This window comes from Kogia breviceps, chromosome 1 (assembly GCF_026419965.1).
Source record: "Kogia breviceps isolate mKogBre1 chromosome 1, mKogBre1 haplotype 1, whole genome shotgun sequence".
NCBI classification, from domain to species: Eukaryota; Metazoa; Chordata; class Mammalia; order Artiodactyla; family Physeteridae; genus Kogia; species Kogia breviceps.
Genome location: NC_081310.1, coordinates 146,428,692 through 146,453,658, shown reverse-complemented (window position 1 = coordinate 146,453,658; position 24,967 = coordinate 146,428,692). Strand labels below are relative to the sequence as shown.

At 40.9% G+C, this 24,967-nt stretch overlaps 1 protein-coding gene across 17 annotated transcripts in view; it reads right to left on the bottom strand.

The window, feature by feature from the left end:
• JAK1 (Janus kinase 1) overlaps positions 1 to 24,967 on the bottom strand; it is a 251,537-nt gene that overhangs the window by 125,888 nt on the left and 100,682 nt on the right. For 2 of the 17 annotated variants that reach the window (XM_059045500.2, XM_067006647.1), the window contains exon 1: positions 22,324 to 22,683. The exons of 12 other annotated variants lie outside the window; for them this stretch is intronic. The gene's annotated coding sequence lies outside the window, so the exon portion shown is untranslated. Of the gene's footprint in view, positions 1 to 22,323; positions 22,684 to 24,967 lie in introns of those variants that run through there. 3 more of the 17 variants (XM_067006635.1, XM_067006630.1, XM_067006617.1) reach the window with 2 other exon arrangements.

Genomic DNA, 24,967 nt, shown 5'->3' with positions numbered 1-24,967 from the left:
ATACTACTCCCCACCATACAATATTTCCAGGCTGCAGCAACTGAGAATGAACAAGAGGACAGCTCTTCTCTAACAAATCAGTGAATGATTTGTAATCTTACGTATCTGTGTAAGTTGTTTTATTCTAAGGAGGCTTCAACTGACTGTCAAATGGATCAATAAGACAAAAAAGATTTAAACCCCCCCGATTTCAGACTCGGCTACAATCCAAGCCAGAGATGAAACCTACAGAAAGGCAGTAAGGAGTGGGAGCGAAAAGGCAAACAGCAGTGAGAACAGTATTTCTTTCTCAATTTCATATGTGTTAAGTGAAAAGGTAGCTCCATGGTCATATATCTGGAAAACAGGTGACTGAGTAATATTCAATAGTTTCTTACTTTAGTTCTCCAAGAAAAGGATAAACTAAGCAACATCAAGCGATTCCCAAACTTATGTGACCATGAAATTCTTTACTCACAGAGCACCTTGAGAACAAACCATACTCAGGGAAGCTTTTGGACTAAAAGGATATTCAAGAGTTAAAAATCTATCAAACTTGGTGACTAACAGTCCAGGAGAGATGAGTAAAAATAAGCCCCACAATATGGCTTAGGTAACCTTAGTGAAGGTGATATGAGAGGGAGGTTAAGATAAAGGGCAGTTTTTTATGGAAAAAGGTGAACTTAGTTCACCTGTTTGACACGAGTTGTGTAAAAAACTGCCAGTTCACAAAACAATTGAAACCAGCATCTCAAAGAGATATTTGTATGTCTACGTTCATAGCAGCATTATTCACAATAGCAAAAAGGTGGAAGCAACCCAAGTGTCCGTCGATGAACTGATAAACAAAATGTGGTACATACACTGAATAGAATATTATTCAGTTTTAAAAAGAAAGGAAATTCTAACATATACTACATGTGGATGAACCTTGAGAACATTACACCAAGTGAGGTAAGTCAATCACAAAAGGATTAATACTGTATGAGTCCACTTAAATGAGCTACATAGAGTAGTCAAATTCATAGAGACAGAAAGTAGAATGGTGGTTGTGAACGGCTTGGGGGAGGGAAGGATGGGGTGGAGGGGTGTTGTTTAATGGGTATAGAGTTTCAGTTTTGCAAGACGAAAAGCGTTCTGGAGATAAGTTGCACAATGATGTGAATGTACTTAACACTACTAAACTGTAACTTAAAAATGGTCCAGATGGTAAATTTTATGTTGTGTATTTTACCACAATTAGAAAAAAATTTTAACTGCCAATTCAAGACGTTGTTAGACATTTGCTGTCTCTATCTGTGTAGAAACCTCTCATCCCATGTGGTCCTGCTAGGACTACAGATCACAGTATCCTGCCCTGACCCCTACTGATGACCCAGGTCTGACTAATCACTGTCCACCTACGTGACCAAGGGGTGACCCAAGCAAAAGTCCTTTGGAGAGATTTGACAAATGGAAGCCAGAAGAACACCACCCTGGGGCAGCCAGTTGTTCTCTTTTGAGCCATTTGGAGAAAACCTCTCTGTGGCAAGAAATGAGACCAATGAAAGAAAAGCAGAACCAAATAGAACTCCTAAAGAGATCATGCCTCGACATCGCCGGAGCTCATGGATTCTCTTCCCCTGCCCTTTAGAGGCTTCAGTTATCTGGGCCAATAAATCCCAACACCTTTCCTGTGCAAACCTCCTCCCCCCACACCTCAAACACCAAAAGAGCATACGGACATCCAAAAGAAAGGCAATTTCACTGAGCAATATGACCCTTTACAAGAATTTTCTCTCCATAGTTCCTTTGAAATTTTATCTGCAGTATCACGCACTAGAACAGTAGTACACAGTTCCATAATTTAGTAAGTACAATTCCAAATTTAACACAATCTTTCCAGTTGGTAAATACATCGTGTTAGGCCAGGATATTTTTACATTTCTGAAGAAACAATAATAATTTTTTAAAAATTATCAATCTAAATCTATACTAGATTATATAGAGGGAGAGATATACAATGCATAAAATAGAAATAAATTTAGAAATACAAGTGTTTCTAAATTATCTGAAGTATAACATAAAAGAGAACTACTAAGCATTACCCTGAAAACTGAGGCTTTGGAGGAACATTCTAATACTAAGTCAAAGGACAGAAGAATACACAGATAAGATCTTTTATCTGTGCCTTATGTGAAGAACTTTGCCCTTTCCAAGTTGTTCAACTCAATGCTCCATAACTATAGGTTCCCTTGGTTTGGTTTTCACTAATAATTGACATGGTCTAATTTTGTTAAATACAAATCTAATCAATGTTTATGACTGCCTAGGTATAATGACTCTCTTTTTGTGAACCAGGAGACATGGAGAAAGGAGCAAATAAAGAGAGAAAGAATGCTGCTAGCTCTGCAGACTTCATCTGACTTAGGCAAAGAGGAGATCTAAAAAGCTGTCATGCTAGAAATTAATGTCAAACCAGTTTCATATCTGGAATCTTAAAGACTCACAGCACAAGGCTGCAGAGAGATGCCTGAAGCAAAATCTTAAAAGTAAACTGCGCTCCCCAGGGAGTGTAGTTATGAACTTGTTGTCACAAGTCTTTGCAAAAATAAGCTAGCCATGTTGATTTCACTGAAGCAGACCTGACCAATAAAATAACTTCACAACACTGGGAATACCATCCATGTGCAATCTTTACAACCACTAATCAGGAAATGATCCATCTTCTGAAACTGCTCTCTTTATGACTAACGATTAGCAGCCAGCATTTTAATCATAGGGGTGTGGGGGGAAAGACCCTATTTTACTTGGAAGGGTTTTAAAGGTTCAATGCAGCACACCTGGTAAACACAAAAATGACAAAGCCTATCTCTTCCCCAGGATTATCTTCCAGCTATTTAAGGTGGCTTCCATCTCACACCTCCAGAGCAAATCTTAGAATCTGGCAGCCCAGAATGTTTACAGTGCTCGGGGGAAGATCTAAGTGTTAGAAGCACTGCTCAGGCATCCCGCAGTCCCCAGGACCATTTATTTGTCAAGGAACCTACAGAAGTTACTGTCTTAGAAAACCAACTGGGCAGATTTATATTTCTGTTAAAATACAGTGTATGCTTTAAAAATCATGGCATAAATAATACCCAAAATCTCAAAATGTGAATAACTTTCAGACAACAATACCATTTACAGTCTCCTAATGGAAATAATCAGAAAATTTTTTTTAAAATGGAGGCACAAAGATGTCTATAACAGGATTATTTATAGTAGGAAAAACAAATAATATATATGCAACAGATTAAAGGGTTAAGTAAACAAACTTTCATTCATCCACACCATGTACCATAAAAAGCTGTCACCCTAACCAAAAGTTATTACCTCACAGGGGTAAAATTATGAGAAGTCACCTGGTGAACAAACCAGATTACAGCACTATGTTCTATGATCTCCTTGGAAATTTTTTAACTTATAGTTACATATATGCATGAAACAAAGTCTGAAACAATACACACTAAAATATTAACAAAAATGTTTATCTGAGTGACATCTTAGAATTATTTATTTTTATAAAATGCAAATATGTTATTTCTTTAAAATATGAAATAAATTTTTAAAGAATTCAGCATTAGCCATATCAAATTTCTAATGAATGCCTCATAAGGGCCAATATTAGGCTTACATCCTGACTTCTCTAAAAGTAAATGCAAGAATGACTAACAATATTCTATATGAAACTACTTTTTGAACATAGCTTGGATAAATTATCTAAAATTAATTCAAAAATAACTCTTTAGAGAAGCAACTAAAAATGCAAGGGCCTAATGTCTCTAGAAGGGAAACATAATACAGATCAATGGAGACGCCATAAAATATGTATCTTTCTTGCATAAAATTTAAAAGTTACAATTAGTTGTAATTCACAGCCTGAAGCTTCTTAATGACTAAAGAAAAGGGTAAAAGGAAAAGAAGAAATAAAAACTTTTCTCTCAAGCTGTCACTGTTTGCAGATGACATGATACTCTACACAGAGAATCCAAAGATGCTACCAGAAAACTATGAGAGCTAATCAATGAATTTGGTAAAGTAGCAAGATACAAAATTAATGCACAGAAACCTCTGGCATTCCTATACACTAATGACGAAAAATCTGAAAGTGAAATTAAGAAAACACTCCCATTTACCATTGCAACAAAAAGAATAAAATATCTAGGAATAAACTTACCTAAGGAGACAAAAGACCTGTATGCAGAAAATTATAAGACACTGATGAAAAAAATTAAAGATGATACAAACAGATGGAGAGGTGTTCTTGGACTGGAAGAATCAACATTGTGAAAATGACTCTACTACCCAAAGCAATCTACAGATTCAATGCAATCCCTATCAAACTAAAACTGGCATTTTCCACAGAACTAGAACAAAAAATTTCACAATTTGTATGGAAACACAAAAGACCCCAAAGAGCCAAAGCAATATTGAGAACAAAAAACGCAGCTGGAGGAATCAGGCTCCCTGACTCCAGACAATACTACAAAGCTACAGTAACCAAGACAGTATGGTACTGGCACAAAAACAGAAATATAGATCAATGGAACAGGATAGAAAGCCCAGAGATAAAACCATGCACATATGGCCACCTTATCTTTGATAAAGGAGGCAGGAATGTACAGTGGAGAAAGGACAGCCTCTTCAATAATTGGTGCTGGGAAAACTGGACAGGTACATGTAAAAGTATGAGATTAGAACACTCCCTAACACCATACACAAAAATAAGCTCAAAATGGATTAAAGACCTAAATGTAAGGCCAGAAGCTATCAAACTCTTAGAGGAAAACATAGGCAGAACACTCTATGACATAAATCACAGCAAGATCCTTCTTGACCCACCTCCTAGAGAAATGGAAATAAAAACAAAAATAAACAAATGGGACCTAATGAAACTTAAAAGCTTTTACACAGCAAAGGAAACCATAAAAAAGACCAAAAGACAACCCTCAGAATGGAAGAAAATAGTTGCAAATGAAGCAGCTGACAAAGGATTAATCTCCAAAATTTACAAGCAGCTCATGCAGCTCAATAACAAAAAAACAAACAACCCAATCCAAAAATGGGCAGATGACCTAAACAGACATTTCTCCAAAGATATACAGATTGCCAACAAACACATGAAAGAATACTCAACATCATTAATCATTAGAGAAATACAAATCAAAACTACAATGAGATATCATCTCACACCAGTCAGAATGGCCATCATCAAAAAAATCTAGAAACAGGGCTTCCCTGGTGGCGCAGTGGTTGAGAGTCCTCCTGCCAATGCAGGGGATGCGGGTTCATGCCCCAGTCCAGGAAGATCCCACATGCCGTGGGGCGGCTGGGCCCGTGAGCCATGGCCACTGAGCCTGCGCTTCTGGAGCCTGTGCTCCGCAATGGGAGAGGCCACAACAGTGAGAGGCCCGCGTACTGAAAAAAAAAAAAAAAATCTAGAAACAATAAATGCTGAAGAGGGTGTGGAGAAAAGGGAACACTCTTGCACTGCTGGTGGGAATGTAAATTGATACAGCCACTATGGAGAACAGTATGGAGGTTCCTTAGAAAACTACAAATAGAACTACCGTATGACCCAGCAATCCCACTACTGGGCATACACCCTGAGAAAACCATAATTCAAAGAGAGTCATGTACCACAATGTTCACTTCAGCTCTATTTACAATAGCCAGGACATGGAAGCAACCTAAATGTCCATCATCTGATGAATGGGTAAAGAAGATGTGGCACATATATATACAATGGAATATTACTCAGCCATAAAAAGAAACAAAATTGAGTTATTTGTAGTGAGGTGGATGGACCTAGAGTCTGTCATACAGAGTGAAGTAAGTCAGAAAGAGAAAGACAAATACTGTATGATAACACATATATATGGAATCTAAGAAAAAAAAATGTCATGAAGAACCTAGGGGCAAGACGGAATAAAGACAAAGATCTACTAGAGAATGGACTTGAGGACACGGGGAGGGGAAGGGTAAGCCAGGACGAAGTGAGAGCGTGGCATGGACATATATACACTAACAAATGTAAAATAGATAGCTAGTGGGAAGTAGCCGCATAGCACAGGAAGATCAGCTAGGTGGTTTGTGACCACCTAGAGGGGTGGGATAGGGAGGGTGGGAGGGAGGGAGAGGCAAGAGGGAAGAGATATGGGAACATAATATATATGTATAACTGATTCACTTTGTTATAAAGCAGAAACTAACACACCACTGTAAAGCAATTATACTCCAATAAAGATGTTAAAAAAACAAAAAAACAAAAAACTTTTCTCTCCTCAGAGGCCCAAGTCAGGGTTAGCAGATTATCTGCTTTGAGGTACCCTGTTTCAGTCATAAATACCTTGACCAAATTACTTCCCAGGCTTCATTCCCACGGTGAGAATGTGCTGAGAGCAGGCCTCGTTGCAAGAACAAGACAAAGACAGGTGGCATGTGGTATGTGGGCAGGGCCTTGAGTGTGACCAGAGGCAGCAGGCCTGAAGACCAGGCCTCCAGGAGGCTCTGTGAAACCAGGTGGCAGCAGAGGCACCCGTGAGCAGCTGGACTTGAGCAGACTGTCAGAGGGGAGGCATTACAGGCTGTGCTGTTCCCCAAAACCAGTCAAGAGCAGTGCAGCCACGGGGCACAGTGGGCAAGTACAGGGCTTGGGGCTAACTCAAAATCACTTCACCTCTCTGAATCTCAGTTGCCTGAAGTCTCAAATGAAAGTTATACAAGAGAGCACCTTTTTATCTGTAATGACCTCTCAACACTTTGTTTTTGCTGTTCTTAATATAACTGTTACCTCCATTAAGGTCTAATTAGATTAGGGGTGCTGTGTCAAGTGGTTTTTCTCTTGACAAAAGGAACAACACAAAAAAAGAAATGCCAGCCAAACAATCAAATAGGCCTTCCACAAGACAAACACACAGTTAGTGTCTATGCCTGGCATTCATGTGATCAATAATACTCTATTACTGACCAGCTGCTCACTAGCAGGCACAAGGCTGACTAGGACTAGAAGGATAAATAAGAGGGACTTGGTCCCTAACCTCTGCAAATTCCAGTGTGGCAAGGGCTGAAAACAACAGTTTGCCATCTCTTCTCCCACGAGATACTGCCCTTCATAATATCCAAGGTAATGACTGGACCCTACATAATCCTAATTTCTCTCAGATAATTTCCAAATCTCCTACCCACAAATACATCTTAGACGTCTCAGAACTATTTGAACAAATGGGTACATATTTAGTTACCTAAGTTCTACATCTGACTACCTTCTGTATCATTTATGACTCAATCACAGATTGAGCATGATGCTAAAGTGGTGGCCCACAGAGGTCTTGGGTGAGTCACTAAGTGCTCTGACTCTTAGTTTTCTCTGTTGTAAAATTGAGGAAGGAAGTGTCCCTGGGAGGCTTTGCTTTCTTCAAACTCTTAAAATTATTATAAGATGTTATGGTCATTGTGTAGCTACAAACCCTTAAACAGCACTTACTAGAAAATGTCTATAAACTTAGAACTAAATATGCTGGCATTTCATAGCAGACCTGTCTCCATGTTCTCTTAAAACCATTAGAGCTATCAGCTCTAACCTAAGAAAAGTAAACAAGACTCCAAGCCAAGAAGGAACTCGTTTGACTGCTTTCCTTGCCTCCCAATAATCAAAGCAATATTCTCATAAGTTTCTGGCTCCCAAATATCTGTAAATGTCTTAATTCGGCCTAGCATAAGCAGTATTTTCATCTGATTGGTAGCTGCATGGCAATACTCTTTCAATGTTACCTGACGTTCCACTGATTTTTTTTTCTTACTGAAATATATCTAGCTACAGAAAAGTATAAAAAAACCATTGATTTTTTAAAAGAGGACTAAATAGGTTTCCTCACTGGATCCCTACTATGTGGCAGACACAAAGGTAGTGGTTGGTGATACAAAGGTCAGCCACAGATGAGGACAGACAACTAAGCAAATTAGTGCAATAATCTGTATACCATTCCAGAATGTGTCTGGTTCAAGCATAACACATAAGCCTTTAAAGTATATCAACGAAGGTAATATACTCCAACAACTACACTGGTAGTCTTGAGTTTATAAACAGTTGGGCCTTTTTAAAAATTCATTCCCAGTTGGTTGTTTGAAATTTGGAGCACATTTTTCCCCCAATACACACTACTATAAATGTGGTTAGGTTTCCAAGCCAACACACAAAAGACCAATTTAACACAAAGTATCTGAAACACTATACAGCTGCCCTAGCAAATGAGCAGAAAATATTACTGCAGCCAAAGAGAACCATGAGTGATCCTGTCATCTGAAAGCTGGAGTTTGAGGGAAAGCCAAGTGTACGTTAATAAGGGGTGCAGATGGAGTGGCAAGGAGGTGCCTGTAGTTTTACAGAAACTAAACTCAGGGATTTTGAGACCAAGGGCCAGGTAGGCCTGGCCTAACTCAAATCCAAGTTCCCCCAGTTAAAAGCTGGGTGCCTTTAAACATGTTATTCAACCATTCTAAGCCTCAGTTTATTAATCTGAATGACTGACACAGAATAAACAATACTTTACATACATTTTTTTCATTTGCTTGAGATTATACAACTTTCATCTTCCTTGGAATAAAAGTATCCTGAACACATAGCTGGGATTATCAGTCACTATTAGAAAATGTTTGGGGTTTCACATAAAACAAAAACAGATTTTTTTAAGTGCCTAGGCAAGAAATGTACAAAGAAGGGGATTGATGAAAGTGAATTACACATGAGAAAAGGGTAGCATGAACTAAAATGCAGGAAGAGACTGAAGACGGAGGGAAAAGACAGGTATATGATGTACGGAGGATTCTCCTGATCAGAGAAGATATGAGATGGAATCTCAGGGACTTTCCAGATGACTTCCTGGCTGTCTATATAATGAGAAGATGGGAGGATAACAAATAATAACAGTGGCAAACCCTTATAGGATGTTGGTATACAAATATACACACTTGCTCATTTAATCCTTACAACCCTATAAGGTAGGTGGTATTATCCTCATTTTGCAGTTGAGAAAACTGAGGTTGAATAACTTGCTAGTAAATAAACTCAGCTTGTAAAATAAAGCAGGATTCAAACCCACAGATGCTGGTTCCAGATTTGGGAGTCCGAAACACTATCTTATACTGATGCTTTTGTAGTAGTGGGAACCCAGTATTTGCATAAGTGGGCTTCCTGCATCAGAAGTTCATACTTGAATAATATGTATCTATAAAGTCCCCACTTATAAACATATAAACGTTGCATAACATTACATTTACAGACTTTCTGGCAATGTTCAATATTTGGGATGGGGACGGGTAACTAACATTTATTAAATGCTACTGAATCTCAGGCACTGTAGTCTGAAGCAGTGTTCTACCTCATTTAACCTTCACAAAACCACCTTGGTGATAGGTTCTATCAAATCCACTTTACAGCTGAGAAAAACTGAGGATTAATTATGACCCCAAAATCACAGAGCTAATGTCAGAGGAAAGCCTAAGACCAGCTCCTCCTGGTTCTAAGTCCAGAGTGCTTTTCATAACACATCTAGTATACTCAGATCCAAAAAGGTAATTGTGGGACATGTTACATAATAACCAGGTAATATAAAATAACAGTAAATCAAGTTCAATTTTAAAATGTCAAAGATATTCCACAGGAAAATACTAAATTATCTTTAGGACAACTAAATTAACCCCCAAAAATTCCTTTCAGACCCTCTTTATTACTTAGCACCTAACAATACCAAATACAACACAGGTGGCTACAGACACTTCTCCAAAAGCCTAAAACTGCTTCAGAAGCATTAGGTTGAAAACAGGATAGGAACGTGTTCCATGGGTTCTCATTTAAATGCCAATGTCAGAAATAAAAGAGAGGGGGGACAACTAACAAGACAATAGAAAGAAGGCTTTTTTAAGAGTTGAAGGGTTTTCCAGTTAGATCTCAGTAAAGCTGGGGAACAAGGGAAGAGAAGAAAGTTTTTTGTTTTGTTTTGTTTTTAGTGAGAGCAAATTTGAATTCCAGCTCTGCCATTTATTAGCTTTGTTTGCTCATTTGGAAAATGATGCCATTAAGATCCAACTCTATGGCTATTAAAAGATTAAATTAAATATCAAATACAAAGCATGTAAACAGCTGACGTAGTAAAAGCTGCCTAAACTTTTTTTTAACATCTTAATTGGAGTATAATTGCTTTACAATGATGTGTTAGTTTCTGCTTTACAACAAAGTGAATCAATTATACATATACATATGTTCCCATATCTCTTCCCTCTTGCATCTCCCTCCCTCCCACCCCTCTAGGTGGTCACAAACCACCTAGCTGATCTCCCTGTGCCATGCGGCTACTTCCCACTAGCTATCTATTTTACATTTGGTAGTGTATATATGTCCACGCCACTCTCACTTTGTCACAGCTTACCCTTCCCCCTCCCCATATCCTCAAATCCATGCTCTAGTAGGTCTGTGTCTTTATTCCCATCTTACCCCTAGGTTCTTCATGACCTTTTTTTTCTTTTTTACCTTAGATTCCATATATATGTGTTAGCATACGGTATTTGTTTTTCTCTTTCTGACTTACTTCACTCTGTATGACAGACTCTAGGTCCATCCACCTCACTAGAAATAACCCAATTTCATTTCTTTTTATGGCTGAGTAATATTCCATTGTATATATGTACCACATCTTCTTTACCCATTCATCCAATGATGGACACTTAGGTTGCTTCCATGTCCTGGCTATTGTAAATAGGGCTGCATTGAACATTTTGGTACATGACTCTTTTTGAATTATGGTTTTCTCAGGGTATATGCCCAGTAGTGGGATTGCTGGGTCGTATGGTAGTTCTACTTGTAGTTTTTTAAGGAACCTCCACGCTGTTCTCCATAGTGGCTGTATCAATTTACATTCCCACCAACAGTGCAAGAGTGTTCCCTTTTTTTCCACACCCTCTCCAACATTTACTGTGTCTAGATTTTTTGATAATGGCCATTCTGACCGGTATGAGATGATATTTCATTGTAGTTTTGATTTGCATTTCTCTAATGATTAATGATGTTGAGCATTCTTTCATGTGTTTGTTGGCAATATGTATATCTTCTTTGGAGAAATGTCTATTTAGGTCGTCTGCCCATTTTTGGATTGGGTTGTTTGTTTTTTTGTTATTGGGCTGCATGAGTTGCTTATAAATTTTGGAGATTAATCCTTTGTCAGCTGCTTCATTTGCAACTATTTTCTCCCATTCTGAGGGTTGTCTTTTGGTCTTGTTTATGGTTTCCTTTGCTGTGCAAAAGCTTTTAAGTTTCATTAGGTCCCATTTGGTTGTTTTTGTTTTTATTTCCATTTCTCTAGGAGGTGGGTCAAAAAGGATATTGCTGTGATTTATGTCACAGAGTGTTCTGCCTATGTTTCCCTCTAAGAGTTTGTTACCACTGCAACAAAAAGAATAAAATATCTAGGAATAAACCTATCTAAGGAGACAAAAGACCTGTATGCAGAAAATTATAAGACACTGATGAGAAAAATTAAAGATGATACAAATAGATGGAGAGATATACCATGTTCTTGAATTGGAAGAATCAACATTGTGAAAATGACTCTACTACCCAAAGCAATCTACAGATTCAATGCTATCCCTATCAAATTACCACTGGCATTTTTTACAGAACTAGAACAAAAAATTTCACAATTTGTATGGAAACACAAAAGACCCCGAATAGCCAAAGCAATCTTGAGAACGAAAATTGGAGCAGGAGGAATCAGGCTCCCTGACTTCAGACTATACTACAAAGCTACAGTAACCAAGACAGTATGGTACTGGCACAAAAACAGAAATATAGATCAATGGAACAGGATAGAAAGCCCAGAGACAAACCCACGCACATATGGTCACCTTATCTTTGATAAAGGAGGCAAGAATATACAGTGGAGAAAAGACAGCCTCTTCAATAAGTAGTGCTAGGAAAACTGGACAGGTACATGTAAAAGTATGAAATTAGAAGACTCCCTAACACCATACACAAAAATAAACTCAAAATGGATTAAAGACCTAAATGTAAGGCCAGACACTATCACACTCTTAGAGGAAAGCTGCCTAATCTTGAGTCTCATCCTCTTGCTCCCTCTCCCATTTGACAAGATGTGCTTCACACCCCACAAACCTGGGAGCTACCCCAAGCACAAGTTTACCAGAAGATTGAGAAAGTGCTTTTCTCATTTTCCACCAAACCCACATCATGATTCCCATATTGCCTCAAAGCCTTTTTGCCTGCTTCTTTCAAGATATTTACCATCTTGGTGTCACCTCAGATTGGGTAAACCAAGGGCCTAGTATTTATTATTTAAATTTCTATTTCTCACCAACATATAAGTTGGGGCTACTCATATAAATATATAAGACTTACACAACAGAACCATTCATTAAAAGGAGGACTTAATACATGTGAAAAGTGATCTGGTGGGAGACTGAGGCTGGGAGATCACTGTAAGAAAAATGAACAGCAACCTAAAATAAGCAAATAACTTGGCTTCGAGTTTTCGGGCAAGGAAACATTATGATTTACAGAACAGTCTTCTTTCTCTTTTTCTTTTTCTTTTTTTGGTGGTACGCGGGCCTCTCACTCCTGTGGCCTCTCCCCTTGCGAGGCACAGGCTCCGGACGCGCAGGCTCAGCGGCCATGGCTCACAGGCCCAGCCGCTCCGCAGCATGTGGGATCTTCCCGGACTGGGGCACGAACCCGCGTCCCCTGCATCCGCAGGCAGACTCTCAACCACTGCGCCACCAGGGAAGCCCCTCTTTTTCTTTTTTATAAAAGGAAACATATTGATTCCTGAAGACGAACATCAAAAGTTTGCCTAAACTTATTGTATTTAAGCCACTGACAGGACAAAGAATACCACCATAGTCTTCCAAGATACTTGGTGATCATTCACAAAACTGTACTACTTTACGTAAGAATCATGGATTTAATTTGGCCAAACTCCTTCTAGTAAAAATGTTCCCACTTTGAACCTCTACAAATTGTCTACACAGGATTTAGCCATACTTAATTTTCTTTATTGCAGCACGTAACGGCACCTATTTATCGCCATGTTTAACATCTTAGAATGTTGGCTCCTAAGAACGGGGCCCTGCCTCTTGTTCCCCACTGTGTCCCCAGTGCCTTGGCCAGTGCCTAAAGCTGCTCAGCCGGTATTTGGGGAGGTAGGGAGCAATATTTGGGGAGGTAGGGAGCGGAGAAGAAGGAATATGAATAGAAGGGACAACTGGAAACTGGAGCACAGGTGAAAGCAGGTCATCTGCCCACTTCTAGGAATAAATAAGATCTGCTGTTCTCCGAACCTTTAGGAAAGTCTGTATTGGGGGCAGGCGAGAGAGGAGAGGAAGAGAAGACACCAAAGAGAAGAGAGCAAAGACAGAGACTGAAAGGAGAGAAGTATTGTCTCAGAAGCCAGACAGCCGTGGGGTGTGGGACATCTTTCAGGAAGGGGGTGTTGTGTTTAGCAGCATCAAATGCTTTAGATAACAAGCACAGAAAAAAAGGCCTAAGTATGACAGCAAAAAGTCACTGGTGACCTCAAAGAATAAGTCTCAAGTGTGTGCAGGTGGCAGTCAGGTTGTAAAGGGTTAAAGAATGAGTTTGTGGGAGGAAGTAAGGCTTTCAAGGCATTTGGCAGCAGAGTGGGCAGAGGTGCTCCCGGTGTGGTGTGGGGGGGGGGGGGGAGGGGCGGATCCTTCTGTTTTTTCATACAGTGACTCAAGTCCGCCCTCACCAGCCTGCCTCTCGGTCCTCTGCTCCAGCTGCAGTGTTGGTTCCACCTCAGATCCTTTGAGCACGCTGTGAGCCTGCACTAACAGGCTCCTCACTCTTAGTCCGGCTAACTCCTTCACCCTTCAGATTCCAACATTAAAAAAAAAAATGTGTCACAAAGACCCCCTCTTCTTACTGCCCCCCACCTCTGCTTTATACCAAACTAAGACATCTCTCCAGGTACTCAGCATAATTAAAACAAACAGTAGAATAATTGTTGAATTATTTTGTCTTCTAGTAGCAAGTAAGCTTCTGAGCGCAGAAATCAGGCCCGTCTTGTTCTCACATAATATGCAATCTACAGATAATTGTTACATAATGGAATGAACGTGAAAACCTGAGAGCATTTTTATCTCAGCCAGTTTGTGCATCCCACGTGGCCTACTTCACAAATCCACATCAAGTAGGCTTACAATTTACGTTCAGGCCAGTCTGGCTTCCTCTGACCTCCCCTTCCTACTTCTGACCAACTGAGTGAAGCTCATTTTAAACAAGTAAAAAGATGGGGTGTTTTGGAGATACCACCAAACATCAAATGATTTTCCCAATTAGGTAACTGATATACAGTGATTAGCAGACCTGCCTAAAGTTTTACAGATGGCTTTACCTGAACAAAATCGTTCAGAATATTAAATTTAGGCATTAAGCATCTTCCTTTTTTAAGTCTGTACTTTGTGAATTAGCCCTAAAATGGGTTTGTAGGTGTACCTGGCAAAACATCCAAACATCCAGTGCACTTCTTTACTGTATGAGTCGCATCTGTCTGCCTCCCTGTGTGTGATCAATTAAACTAGTTTAATAACAAGATTTTTCACTCGGAAAATATACATTTGGTAGATTGTTCTCTCCCTGATATTTTTCTTCTGTCTTTTCTTTCACCATAACATAAAAGATTATTTTAAATTCTACTAATTGAAAAAAAAATTGCTATAATTTACAGCCTTGCTACGGTTGAGCTTAATTAACTGTGCAAATAAGCCTGCAGATATAATTGTGCTTAACTGAATGAACTGTTGTCAGTTCTAATACCCTTAAGCCCTTTAAAACACCATTAAAAACAAGAGTTGCATTAATTACAAATTGTTCTTATCTATTCCCACTTTATACATTTGAACTTGTCTGAATTAATGTACCTGAAATTAATAGCCCTAAATTTATTCTTTTAAATACCTACAGGTCAGCCTGTTCACCATTTGAGCTGGACTTCCCTACCTACTGCACCCCCCCAATAAAAATTAGGGAGTTCTACTGTTATTTTCCTTCTCAAATAGAAAGACAAGGAAAAGTGACAGCTAACGTATTTGGTATCAAAGCACATGGGATGAGACTATCATCAAGAGCTCTTTTCCAACCACATGACAACTACCCTTCTTGAGAATATGAATAAATGCAACATAAACATTACTAAGAAAGAACTACAGATATATTCAAAATATGATTAGGAGGAAGGACCAACTTTTTGTACAATTTTATATTTGGGGTAAATCTTGTTTTAGGAAAATGCAACACATACATGGAGAAAGAAACTAATAAAACAGCATTCAGGGGAAGCAACATATATTTAAGAGTTCTCTTACACTTTTATAATTCCTTAAACAGCAAAACTCCATAGCATATTATCTGATTTATAAGATTTTAAATTTCCACACAACTCTAAAGACACCATTTTACAAACAGGTATGCCTGTGCCTTTCTGCCAACAGCTCACCACTCGTTAAGTAAACTGAATCAGGGAGAGCAACACAGTATTTTTATATTGACTTTCCGGGAGGTCTAGTACATTCCTACCAAATTATATACCTTGGATGGCATTTAAAATTAAATTAAAAACAACTTTGTTTCTCATTTTTTCTTAAAAATAACTTATCTACCACCTTGGTGCATTCTATATACTAAACTCTTCTAGATTTGAGAAACTGCTTTCTTTAGGTGCCTAAATGTTTTTGACTTATCCATTTCTAACTGAAGCCTTTGTAAAATAGAATGTATCAGCTAACTCTTTGTTTTGCATTTAGTGGGTCACACTTCCCTACCACCTTAAAGCATTCTGAATATAATCTGAGCTCTCTGTTTTTAACACAAAGCATATTCCCCAATCAGAAGGAGGGGAAAAAAAAGAGAGTGTGCACTAACAAATGTTTAGCTCACAACATGTACCTGGCACCATTCCAAAATCTTTAGGTGTATTTACGTGTAGTCACTCAATCCTCAAAACAATCTTAGAGATAGGTACTATCTTATCTTCATTTTATGGATAAGGAAACAGGCATAACTTGCCCAGGTTCTTACAGCTAGGATCAAACCAACAGTCCAGCTCCAGAGCTTCCAAAAACACAGATTATGAAAAACAAGACTAAAATACAGTACATCAGTCTATGTACCATCTAGAGGAGTAATTTAGTTGACCTGATTTAGTCCTCCACACCACCCCAACTGGTGGGTTCCAGCTGTTACCCCCTTCTCCGCAGACAGCCACAGCTCCCCTTTTTAAGTTTTGCAGAGGCAGCCTCCTCTTGCAGATCTCTCCAATCACGTTCCCTGAAGAGTGAAAGCTCCTTCTGTGAAGCAAAGATTCCTCACTAGTTTTTCCCGCTGAAGAAAACCTCTTCTTCAAGCCTGTCCTGTTGCAATCCTGCCTGCAGCTTCTTACTCCACCCCCACCTCTGCCCACCACTTGCACACCTCCCAAGCCCTCAGGCTACCCTTTTCTGCTAGAGTCCAGAACTATCTGGCCTCATTTCCATTATGCTCCACAACTTGACCTCTTCTCTGCTTAATGGACTGGTCATTATCAACCAATTACTGTACTGTAGTGTGAAAGTGACACCTTCAATATGCTAAGGTATTTACCATGGCATTCGCCCCTCCACTAAATGGCCCCACCCAAGGTGCTTCACTTTTTGAGTTATGGCTCTGCTTTTCATAAACCTCTCCTCATTCACTTCCAATATAAAAATTAGCACTGGGTCTCTCCGGTGGCACAGTGGTTGAGAATCCGCCTGCCAATGCAGGAGACACGGGTTCGATTCCTGGCCCGGGAAGATCCCACATGCCGCGGAGCAACTAAGCTCGTGTGCCACAACTACTGAGCCTGTGCTCTAGAGCCCATGAGCCACAACTCCTGAACCCGCGTGCCGCAACTACTGAAGCCCACATGCCTAGAGCCCGTGCTCCACAATGAGGGAGGCCACCGCAACGAAGAGTAGTCCCCACTCGCCACAACTAGAGAAAGCCTGTGTGCAGCAACGAAGACCCAACACAGCCAAAAAAATAATATTAATTAATTAATTAATCAATTAATTTTTTTAAAAAAATTAACACTGCCTGACTCAGAGAATGTGCCTTCCTGTATTCATCCTCTTAACAATTCTCATCTCTTTCATTTTTTGTACTTAATCTCCTATTGACTTGAAAACCAGTTAGCTAGATGTCTACAAATCCTTTATAAATTAAAAGCAAGCCAAAAATAAGTTTTACTCTACTATAAGGAAAGCATATATAGACTTCATGACATCTATTTTGGCTCTAAGCATTTTCTATTTCCTAGTAGTCTTCTGAACAGTTGATAAGCGGTGGATAAGTAAGGAATGTTTTCTGTGATGGGGAGGATGAAGAGTTGCACAATGGTCAAATGAAGCTGACCCTTTACAGAACTGTCAGTGCTTCACAGCTGTTGCATTTTCTAATGATGTTATTCTTGAGCTCAGAAACTATAAATGGCTTCCCATCTTCTCTGCTCATTCATTCAACACAGGTCACAGTCCCTGACCTCACACTGCTCACAGACTTGTGCAGTCTTCACAGTCCGGCCCCATCCTGAATGTCCAGCCCTACCTCCTTCTGCTGCCTCTCAGTACCCTGCTCTAGTCACAGTGGCTGCCGTGTATAACCTGCAACTGAGAAACTCTGAACAGGCTCAAGGGTCTTCCACTAGACTGTAAACTCTATAAAAGCAGGATTTTTGCCTGTTTTGTTCTGTTTATTCACTCCCTGAGACTCATAGCAGGAGCTCAAAAAGTATTTATTGAATGAATAAGTGGAAGAACAAAATGCTGTTTGAATATTACTGGTAAGTAAATTCAGTTACCACAGATTAAAAATATCTGAACAAAGATCAGCTCTGTCTTCTGCCTAGAGTAGACTTAAAGAAATTTTCGTTTTGCTTCTAAAGCAGGTCTTGCCTCAGGATCGGAAGTTTACTCATAGAGCACCGAGGAAAAATGTGTGCCCACTGCCAGCTGTTAAGCATCACAGATCATAAAACCTCAGAAGTAAATATACCACAGAAAAGAACTTAAAGTTTTATGCTTTCTTGTTGCCTCAAACTGCCAAAAAGGCCGGTGCACTTCAGAGGAAAGAATACTCACAGGAAGTAGTTTCCTGTCCCAGAAACTCGGTCATTTCAACATGGCAGCTGTTTAAAACCCCATGTTACCATAGGGTTTCGAGACAGGAAGCAATAGTGGCACACCTAGCTGAATTCAGGGGAGAGCAAGAAGCAAAGAGGAAACAACATGCCAAACGAGAACATGGCTTGGAGGTTAGCCCACAAAGTATAAAAATAGTGAGCCAATTCCTCTAATGTCTCCTATAATGTAACTGCCCATACATCATATTTATTAGAAAAGAGAAAATGAAGGGCATAGAAACAAACAGCACCTTCCTTGGTCACTACTGCCGCTTTTTTCATCGTTAACTCTTCTTCCAATATAAATGACTCTAACAGAAAAGAAATTGCTAAGAACGTGATTGTCCTTAAATGGAAAAGGGAGTAGACCATGGATGACTTTTCTCCTCTACTTTCTACTTTCCTCTATGTTGTAATTTTTTTACGAGTTTTCCCTCATTATAGTGAGCAAATAATCTTTATGTTAAAAAAATACAGTTTAAAATGTTATGTTCTAATAATAACATAACTACATTAAATAATTCCTCTACCCAAAAAAATGAACAAAGAATTCAGTAACATCAAACCATCCAATCTTGGCATTCAACATACTGCCTCAACCCCTTTCCTCCTCAACGACCAGTATATATAACAATTCATCTGGTTTTAAAAAATCATGTCTTACAGAGAACAGACTTGTGGCTGCCAAGGGGGAGGGGGATGGGGAGGGAAGGACTGGGAGTTTAGAATTAGCAGATGTAAACTACTATATGTAGCATGGATAAACAACAAGGTCCTACTGTATAGCACAGGGAACTATATTCAATATCCTGTGATAAACCATAATGGGAAAGAATATAAAAAAGCATGTCTCTATGTTCTATGCATATCACTGAGTCACTTTGCTACACAGCAGAGATTGGCACAGCACTGTAGATCAACTATACTTCAATTAAAAAAAAGTCTTCACAATAGTTATAATTTGCATAGCACTTCAGTTTCCATCCATTATTTACCTAATCTTTCCCAACAGCTTCATGAGACGGCCAAGATGGATATTTTTATTTTCATTTTACAGACGAAGAAAATAGGGGCCTGAAGTGAAGCACCTTGCCATGACAGAAGCCAGGATCTTCTTGTTACCCACCTGGCATTCCAAAACAGGATTTCTCAAGACCAGCACTACTGACATTTTGAGCCAAATAATTCTTTGCTGTAGGCAGCTGCACCATGCATTGTAGGATGTTGAGCAGCATCCTTGGCCTCTACCCACTGGATGCCAGTAACACTGCCTCCTCTCAACCCCACCACACCCCCACAGTTCTAACAATCAAAAATATCTCCATAAACCTCAAATATCTCCTTGGGTGCACAATCATACCCAGCTGAGGAACACTGGTCTAAAAGAATCTGCGAGGTTCTCTCTGGCATCTGTATTCTATGATAAGGCTCCACAGCACACTGGACCACCATAATCAGACCATCAGATGCTGCTTGCTCAGCAAGATTCAGTAATTAATCAATTCCCTATCCACTTAAAACAATTTTTTTAAATGTGGAATGAACAAGAAAAACTTCCTTGTAAATACATCTCAGATGATAAATCTTCTAAAAGCATATGACCTCATTAGAACATAATAAGTATATACACATAATAAAGATATATAAAATAATGTGTGGGGGGGGAGGAAACACTTAACAGAGGAGTCAGAAAACAGACCTTGCTCTTTGTTAATAAACCTTATTAATGCAGTTGTACCTTAGTGTCCACTCTGTTAAAATGGGTATAAACCTATACATTCTCAATACTTGCTTCAGCTGGGTTTCTGTCCAAATATATGTGTTACTTTCAGCTACTCAGAAGAAACTGAGTGATAACTTCAAAACATTATTGGAATCTGTGGTCTGCAGTTGAAACCACTAGTGTTTGTGAACCCAGAATCTAAACTGGCAGACCTTACTATCCCATTTAAAAGCACTGAGCTTAAATTTCTTCATGCCATTTAATGAGTCTCTTTTCCTGCAAAAGCAACTTTGCCCCCAAAATTCCTTACTTTCTAACAGCTTTTTAGCAAATGCTTGAATTGAAAACATTTTGCAAGCTAATTCCCCTTAACAACTTACATCTGTAAAAGGTAGATACCCATTGATCAGAAAGATAATTACAAGTACGTAAAGAGCATTAGCCAAATTGATACTAAATTACAACAAACTGAAATGTAGTTATATTTCGGGAAATGTTTGAATTATTTTATCTATGTATGTATAATTTATTCATCCTCTATCATCACTTCCCAATAATAATAAGCAATTAGTATACTGTGGAATAAGGAAACTAAACTGGCTTTATTCAACATGGACTGTCACACTGCAATCCTAGTATTAAAAAAATACATTTTTGTAGCTATTTAGAGAAACTAAGATACGGTGTAAGTGCTTAGTTAATATGACATGCAAAGTTAAGAGGTTGTGACTATTCCTATTCATAATGTCCACAATCATGCAGGTATGATGTACCTGCGTCTTTAAATGTGCTCTGGATCTATACATAGGAGACATTTTCTCCATATTACAATGCATATTGTACCCAAAGTGTCTGGTACCCTTGTAGCCTCCATTAACCTTCACCACAAAGTACAAAAGAACACATTGATCCTTCAATAAAAACGACTGTCTGGTCTTGAAAAGCATCAGCCACCCAAAGCAAAAGCCAGAAACAACACAAAATGGAGTTTTGGAAAGCGAGGAACAAAAATGTAATCAATATAAAATGTTCATCTTAAAAATTTTTTCCACTGTGTAAATGCTCATAACTCAAATCTTTTTCCTAAAAAAAAAAAAAAAAAAAAAAAGCCAACAATCAAACACTCCATGATCATATCTAGTTGTTCCTGCATTATACTCATCCTTAACTATGTCAGGTTTTTAATGCTTTCCTCCCCCAAAAAAAGTAATAGCAATTTTATACACCTGTAAACTCCTGCCACTGAGAAAAAAGCCCTGGACTCCTAAAAAAAAAAAAAAAAAAAAGAAAAAGTCAACAGCATGTATCCAACCAGGGGCATAAGACAGCTCACAGTCACGTATTAAGAGAAGTGGCACGGAAGACGAGATCCTCTTTCCCATGCACACACAAGAATTCGCAAAGAATATACAATCCAAACAAAGAAAACAATGTGCACAAACACCTGGCAATAATCATACCCTTTATCTAGTCCCCTAGAGAAGATCCTCGGTAAACACACATCCAAGGCGCCCACATCTCTGGAACCTAGGGGAGTGACTTGAGAGGGGTGTTTACTAGTCCTGCTAAAGCGACCTCTCCCTCTGATGCTTGGCAACCGCGTGCGGATGGGGTCTGAGGAATTACACATGGAGCCAAAGACCAGCCCCAGTTTCAGTTAACTAGTCCCTTTACATTAGGACTCGCAATTACCCAAGTGGCTCGCTCTCACTGTTCCTCTTCCCTGGCCATCTCGCCCAGTGAGCGTCTTTCATACTTTCCGCCCGCTACCTGGGGCCAGGGTCCCAACAGAACCTAAAAGGAAAGGGGGCGTCTCCTGAGTCCCCAGACGCCCCCCTGCCCCCAACTTGGCCCCAAATCCCAGAAACTTTCCCTCGCTGAGATGTCAAAGAAGTCAAATGGCTAAGAAAATCCTGAAAAATCCTCCTTCCGCTCCCCGGCAATTCTGTCAGAGGGCTGGCGGTCAAGTTCTCGGTGCAACAGCGAGGGACGTCAAACCTCAAGCCCGCGCCTGTATCTCAGGGTGGTATAAACAGGATGTCAGCGCGTCCCAGGCTTGTTTATGAAAACTTGGTGTGCGCTCTGGGGGAGGGGGCAGCGAGCCTTAACCTTTCCCCTTCGGGCCTGGGGCCCCCGACCTCCCGGCACCGGCCGGCTCCGCTCAGCTGGAAATCCCCCGCCTTTTCCGCCCACCCCCGCTCGCCCCCACCCCGCCCCGGCCCGGCCCCCAGGTCCAGATCCGCGCTCGAGGAGCGGCCCCGGGGGCGCGACGCGCGAGGCCCCAGAGCGGTGGCCGCGTCTCCCGCCAGAGCCGGGCTCTCCGCCCCTAGCCTCCGGGCGCCGCAGGCTTCTCTACCTCCGCTCGGTGACACTCACCACTTCCGTGTGCGCCTGGGCCGGGGGGCTCCGGGTTACTGCGCGGGTCAGGGTCGGGCGGCCCGCTCCCTAAGCGGCCAGCCCCCCAGAGCCCCAGCGTACACGCGCCGGGGGCTGAGGAGGGGGCGCGGGGTGGGCTACCAGGGCTGAGGAGCTAGGCTCCGCAGTCTGCGGCTGCTAGCTACTCCGCGGCCGCCGCGGCCTGCGCTATCCGCCTCCCGCCTCGCCCCGCGGCTGGCCCCGCCTACCACCCCGCGGCCTGTCCCGCCTCTGCGTGACGTCACTCGCGGCTGCCCCCGGAAAGCTGGGCGGGGACCGCGGTGAAGGCGGAGGCGCCTCCGCGCAGGACCCAGCGCCTCTAGCCTTCGCGCCCCGCCCCCATGCGGCTTCTCTCACTCCCCGCCCCTCGCTCGCTTCTTTTCACCACGTATTCTAGAAACACCAATGCAAGAATGAGAGATCTGCGAGCACATTAAGTGAACTTGTCAGGATTTGGCCATAGGTTTACCCGTCTCGAATTTGGAGGGCCCTTCACCATATCTTTGTGCACTGCGATGCATTTCTCACAGTCCTCTGCCCCTTTTTGCCACCGAGCAAGAGGTGAGCTTGTGAAGCATGAGAGTAATAGGAACTGAAGAAATTAACCTTCCAACGTTAACAGGTTACTTCACGTCCAACCCATTCTGTATTTCAAGGTCTTAGAAGTTTTTTTTAAACTTATAAATAGTAATAAAAACATTTGTTGATATCTAATGTGTGTCCAGCAATTTTCATTTTTTACTAATAATCCCTCAAAGTGGGTTTTATTTTCCTTTTATCTTTGAGGCAACAAGTCTTAATTATCTTAGTTAAGGTCACACTATAGCCAGATTCATACCTCATAGGCAGTCTACGACCAAATCATGGTGATTTTACCTCCTAAATATGTCTCCAGTCCATTTGTTTCTGTAAGTGTTCCGACAACATGATCCTAGCTGCCACCATCTCTCATCTGAAGGACCACAAACATCTCTTAAGTTGTCACGCTGTATTAAATCCAGTCTCCAATTAATTCTACACAGTGAGCTTTTAAAAATTCAAATGTGTTCCACTCACCCCCATGCTTAAAATACTCCAGTGCCTTCTCCCCAGAAATCCTTGGATAAGAATCTGCTTAAGCTATGCATGATCAGACTTCTGTAGCTCGGTTCACTGCTCACTGAGGCTTCCCCATGTGCCCTGACTCCACCAACCCTGCTGGAGGATTCCTGGAGACTTGGAGAGTTACTGGCAGCTTACTTCATATGGAGCAAGTGCTGGGTGTGGTACATGGTGCGTGAAAAGCGCATTCGAATCTGGAATTCTGCGTTTTAGGTCTGGCTCCCACCATTAACCACCTGTGTTACCCTAAACCATCGGCCCCCAACCTTTTTGGCACCAGGGACCGGTTTTGTGGGAGACAGTTTTTCCACTGTGGGGAGAGGGGGGAATGGTTCAGGCGGCAATGCGAGCGATGGGGAGCCGCAGATGAAGCTTCGCTCACTCGCCTCTCACCTCCTGCTGTGTGTGTGTAGAGGGGTGTTTGAGGAACCCTGGCCTAAATAGTTCACAGTTTACTCATAAGAAGAGTTGAGAGGCAGACTAAACAATCTCTAGGGTGTCTTCTGGAAGGAAACAGTGGAGATAACAGAGAAGAAAAGAGAATCAAGTGTGGAAGGTCAGTCCAGCTGCCTACCTTGCGGGTGTTTGAGTGAATGTCTTGCCTCACCTGCCACTCAAGGCTGTTTGCATTATTTTCTTCACCTGTTAAATTGGGATAATTTTTCCTTCCTCATAAAGACTATTTCAAAAGTGAACTAAGATAATGCCAGGCCTGACACAAGTGGTGGGCTTAGTAAGTTATCATGATTTTTTTTTTTTAATCAAGCTGGGCCTTAAAGAACAGGTGGGAGTGATATGAGTGGAGACTGAAACATGAAAGAACAGTATTTCAGGTAAGGCAAAGGGTACAGAAAAAAGAAAGTCAGAAAAGCCCGAGAACAAATCTGGTTGCTTTGCAGGGCTCATGAAATGGAATGAGCAGAGGTCCTTGGTTGAGTTCAGATCCATTCCACTATACCAGGCATTGCACTGGGTCCTGAAGATTCCAAAAAAAAGACCCAGTTCCTGATGTTACTGAACCACGTTTGTTTGTCGGAAGCTCAGCAAGCCAAATGCTGAGGCACCAAGGTGTGCAGCAGAGAAAGGGTTTATTCACAAGGCAGCCAAGCAAGAAGATGGGAGAATAAATCTCAAATCTGCCTCCCCAAAGGGGAGGAGCTTGGGATATTTCAGGAATAAAGAAGCAGTACGGTCTTAGGCATGGGGAAAGGTGAGATTATCAGGTCCCACACAGGAGTATCTGAATTACATGCTTCTTCATGGCCTGCATGTTAAAAAATGGAGGCACTTGGCATGATCTGAGGGTACAGTTGTTGGCCCTCTGACTTTAGAAGGTTATTTATGGGACACTTGCACAGACCCAGTTTTAGGGTCAGTGGTCCCAACCAGTCTTAGCCAGCTGGAGCTCAAACTAAATTCAGCTGACCCCAAGTTCCTGGAAAACAACTTAGGCAAACATCTTACCTTTTAGGCTATGGGAAGCTTGGAGGGTATGCAATTTGCA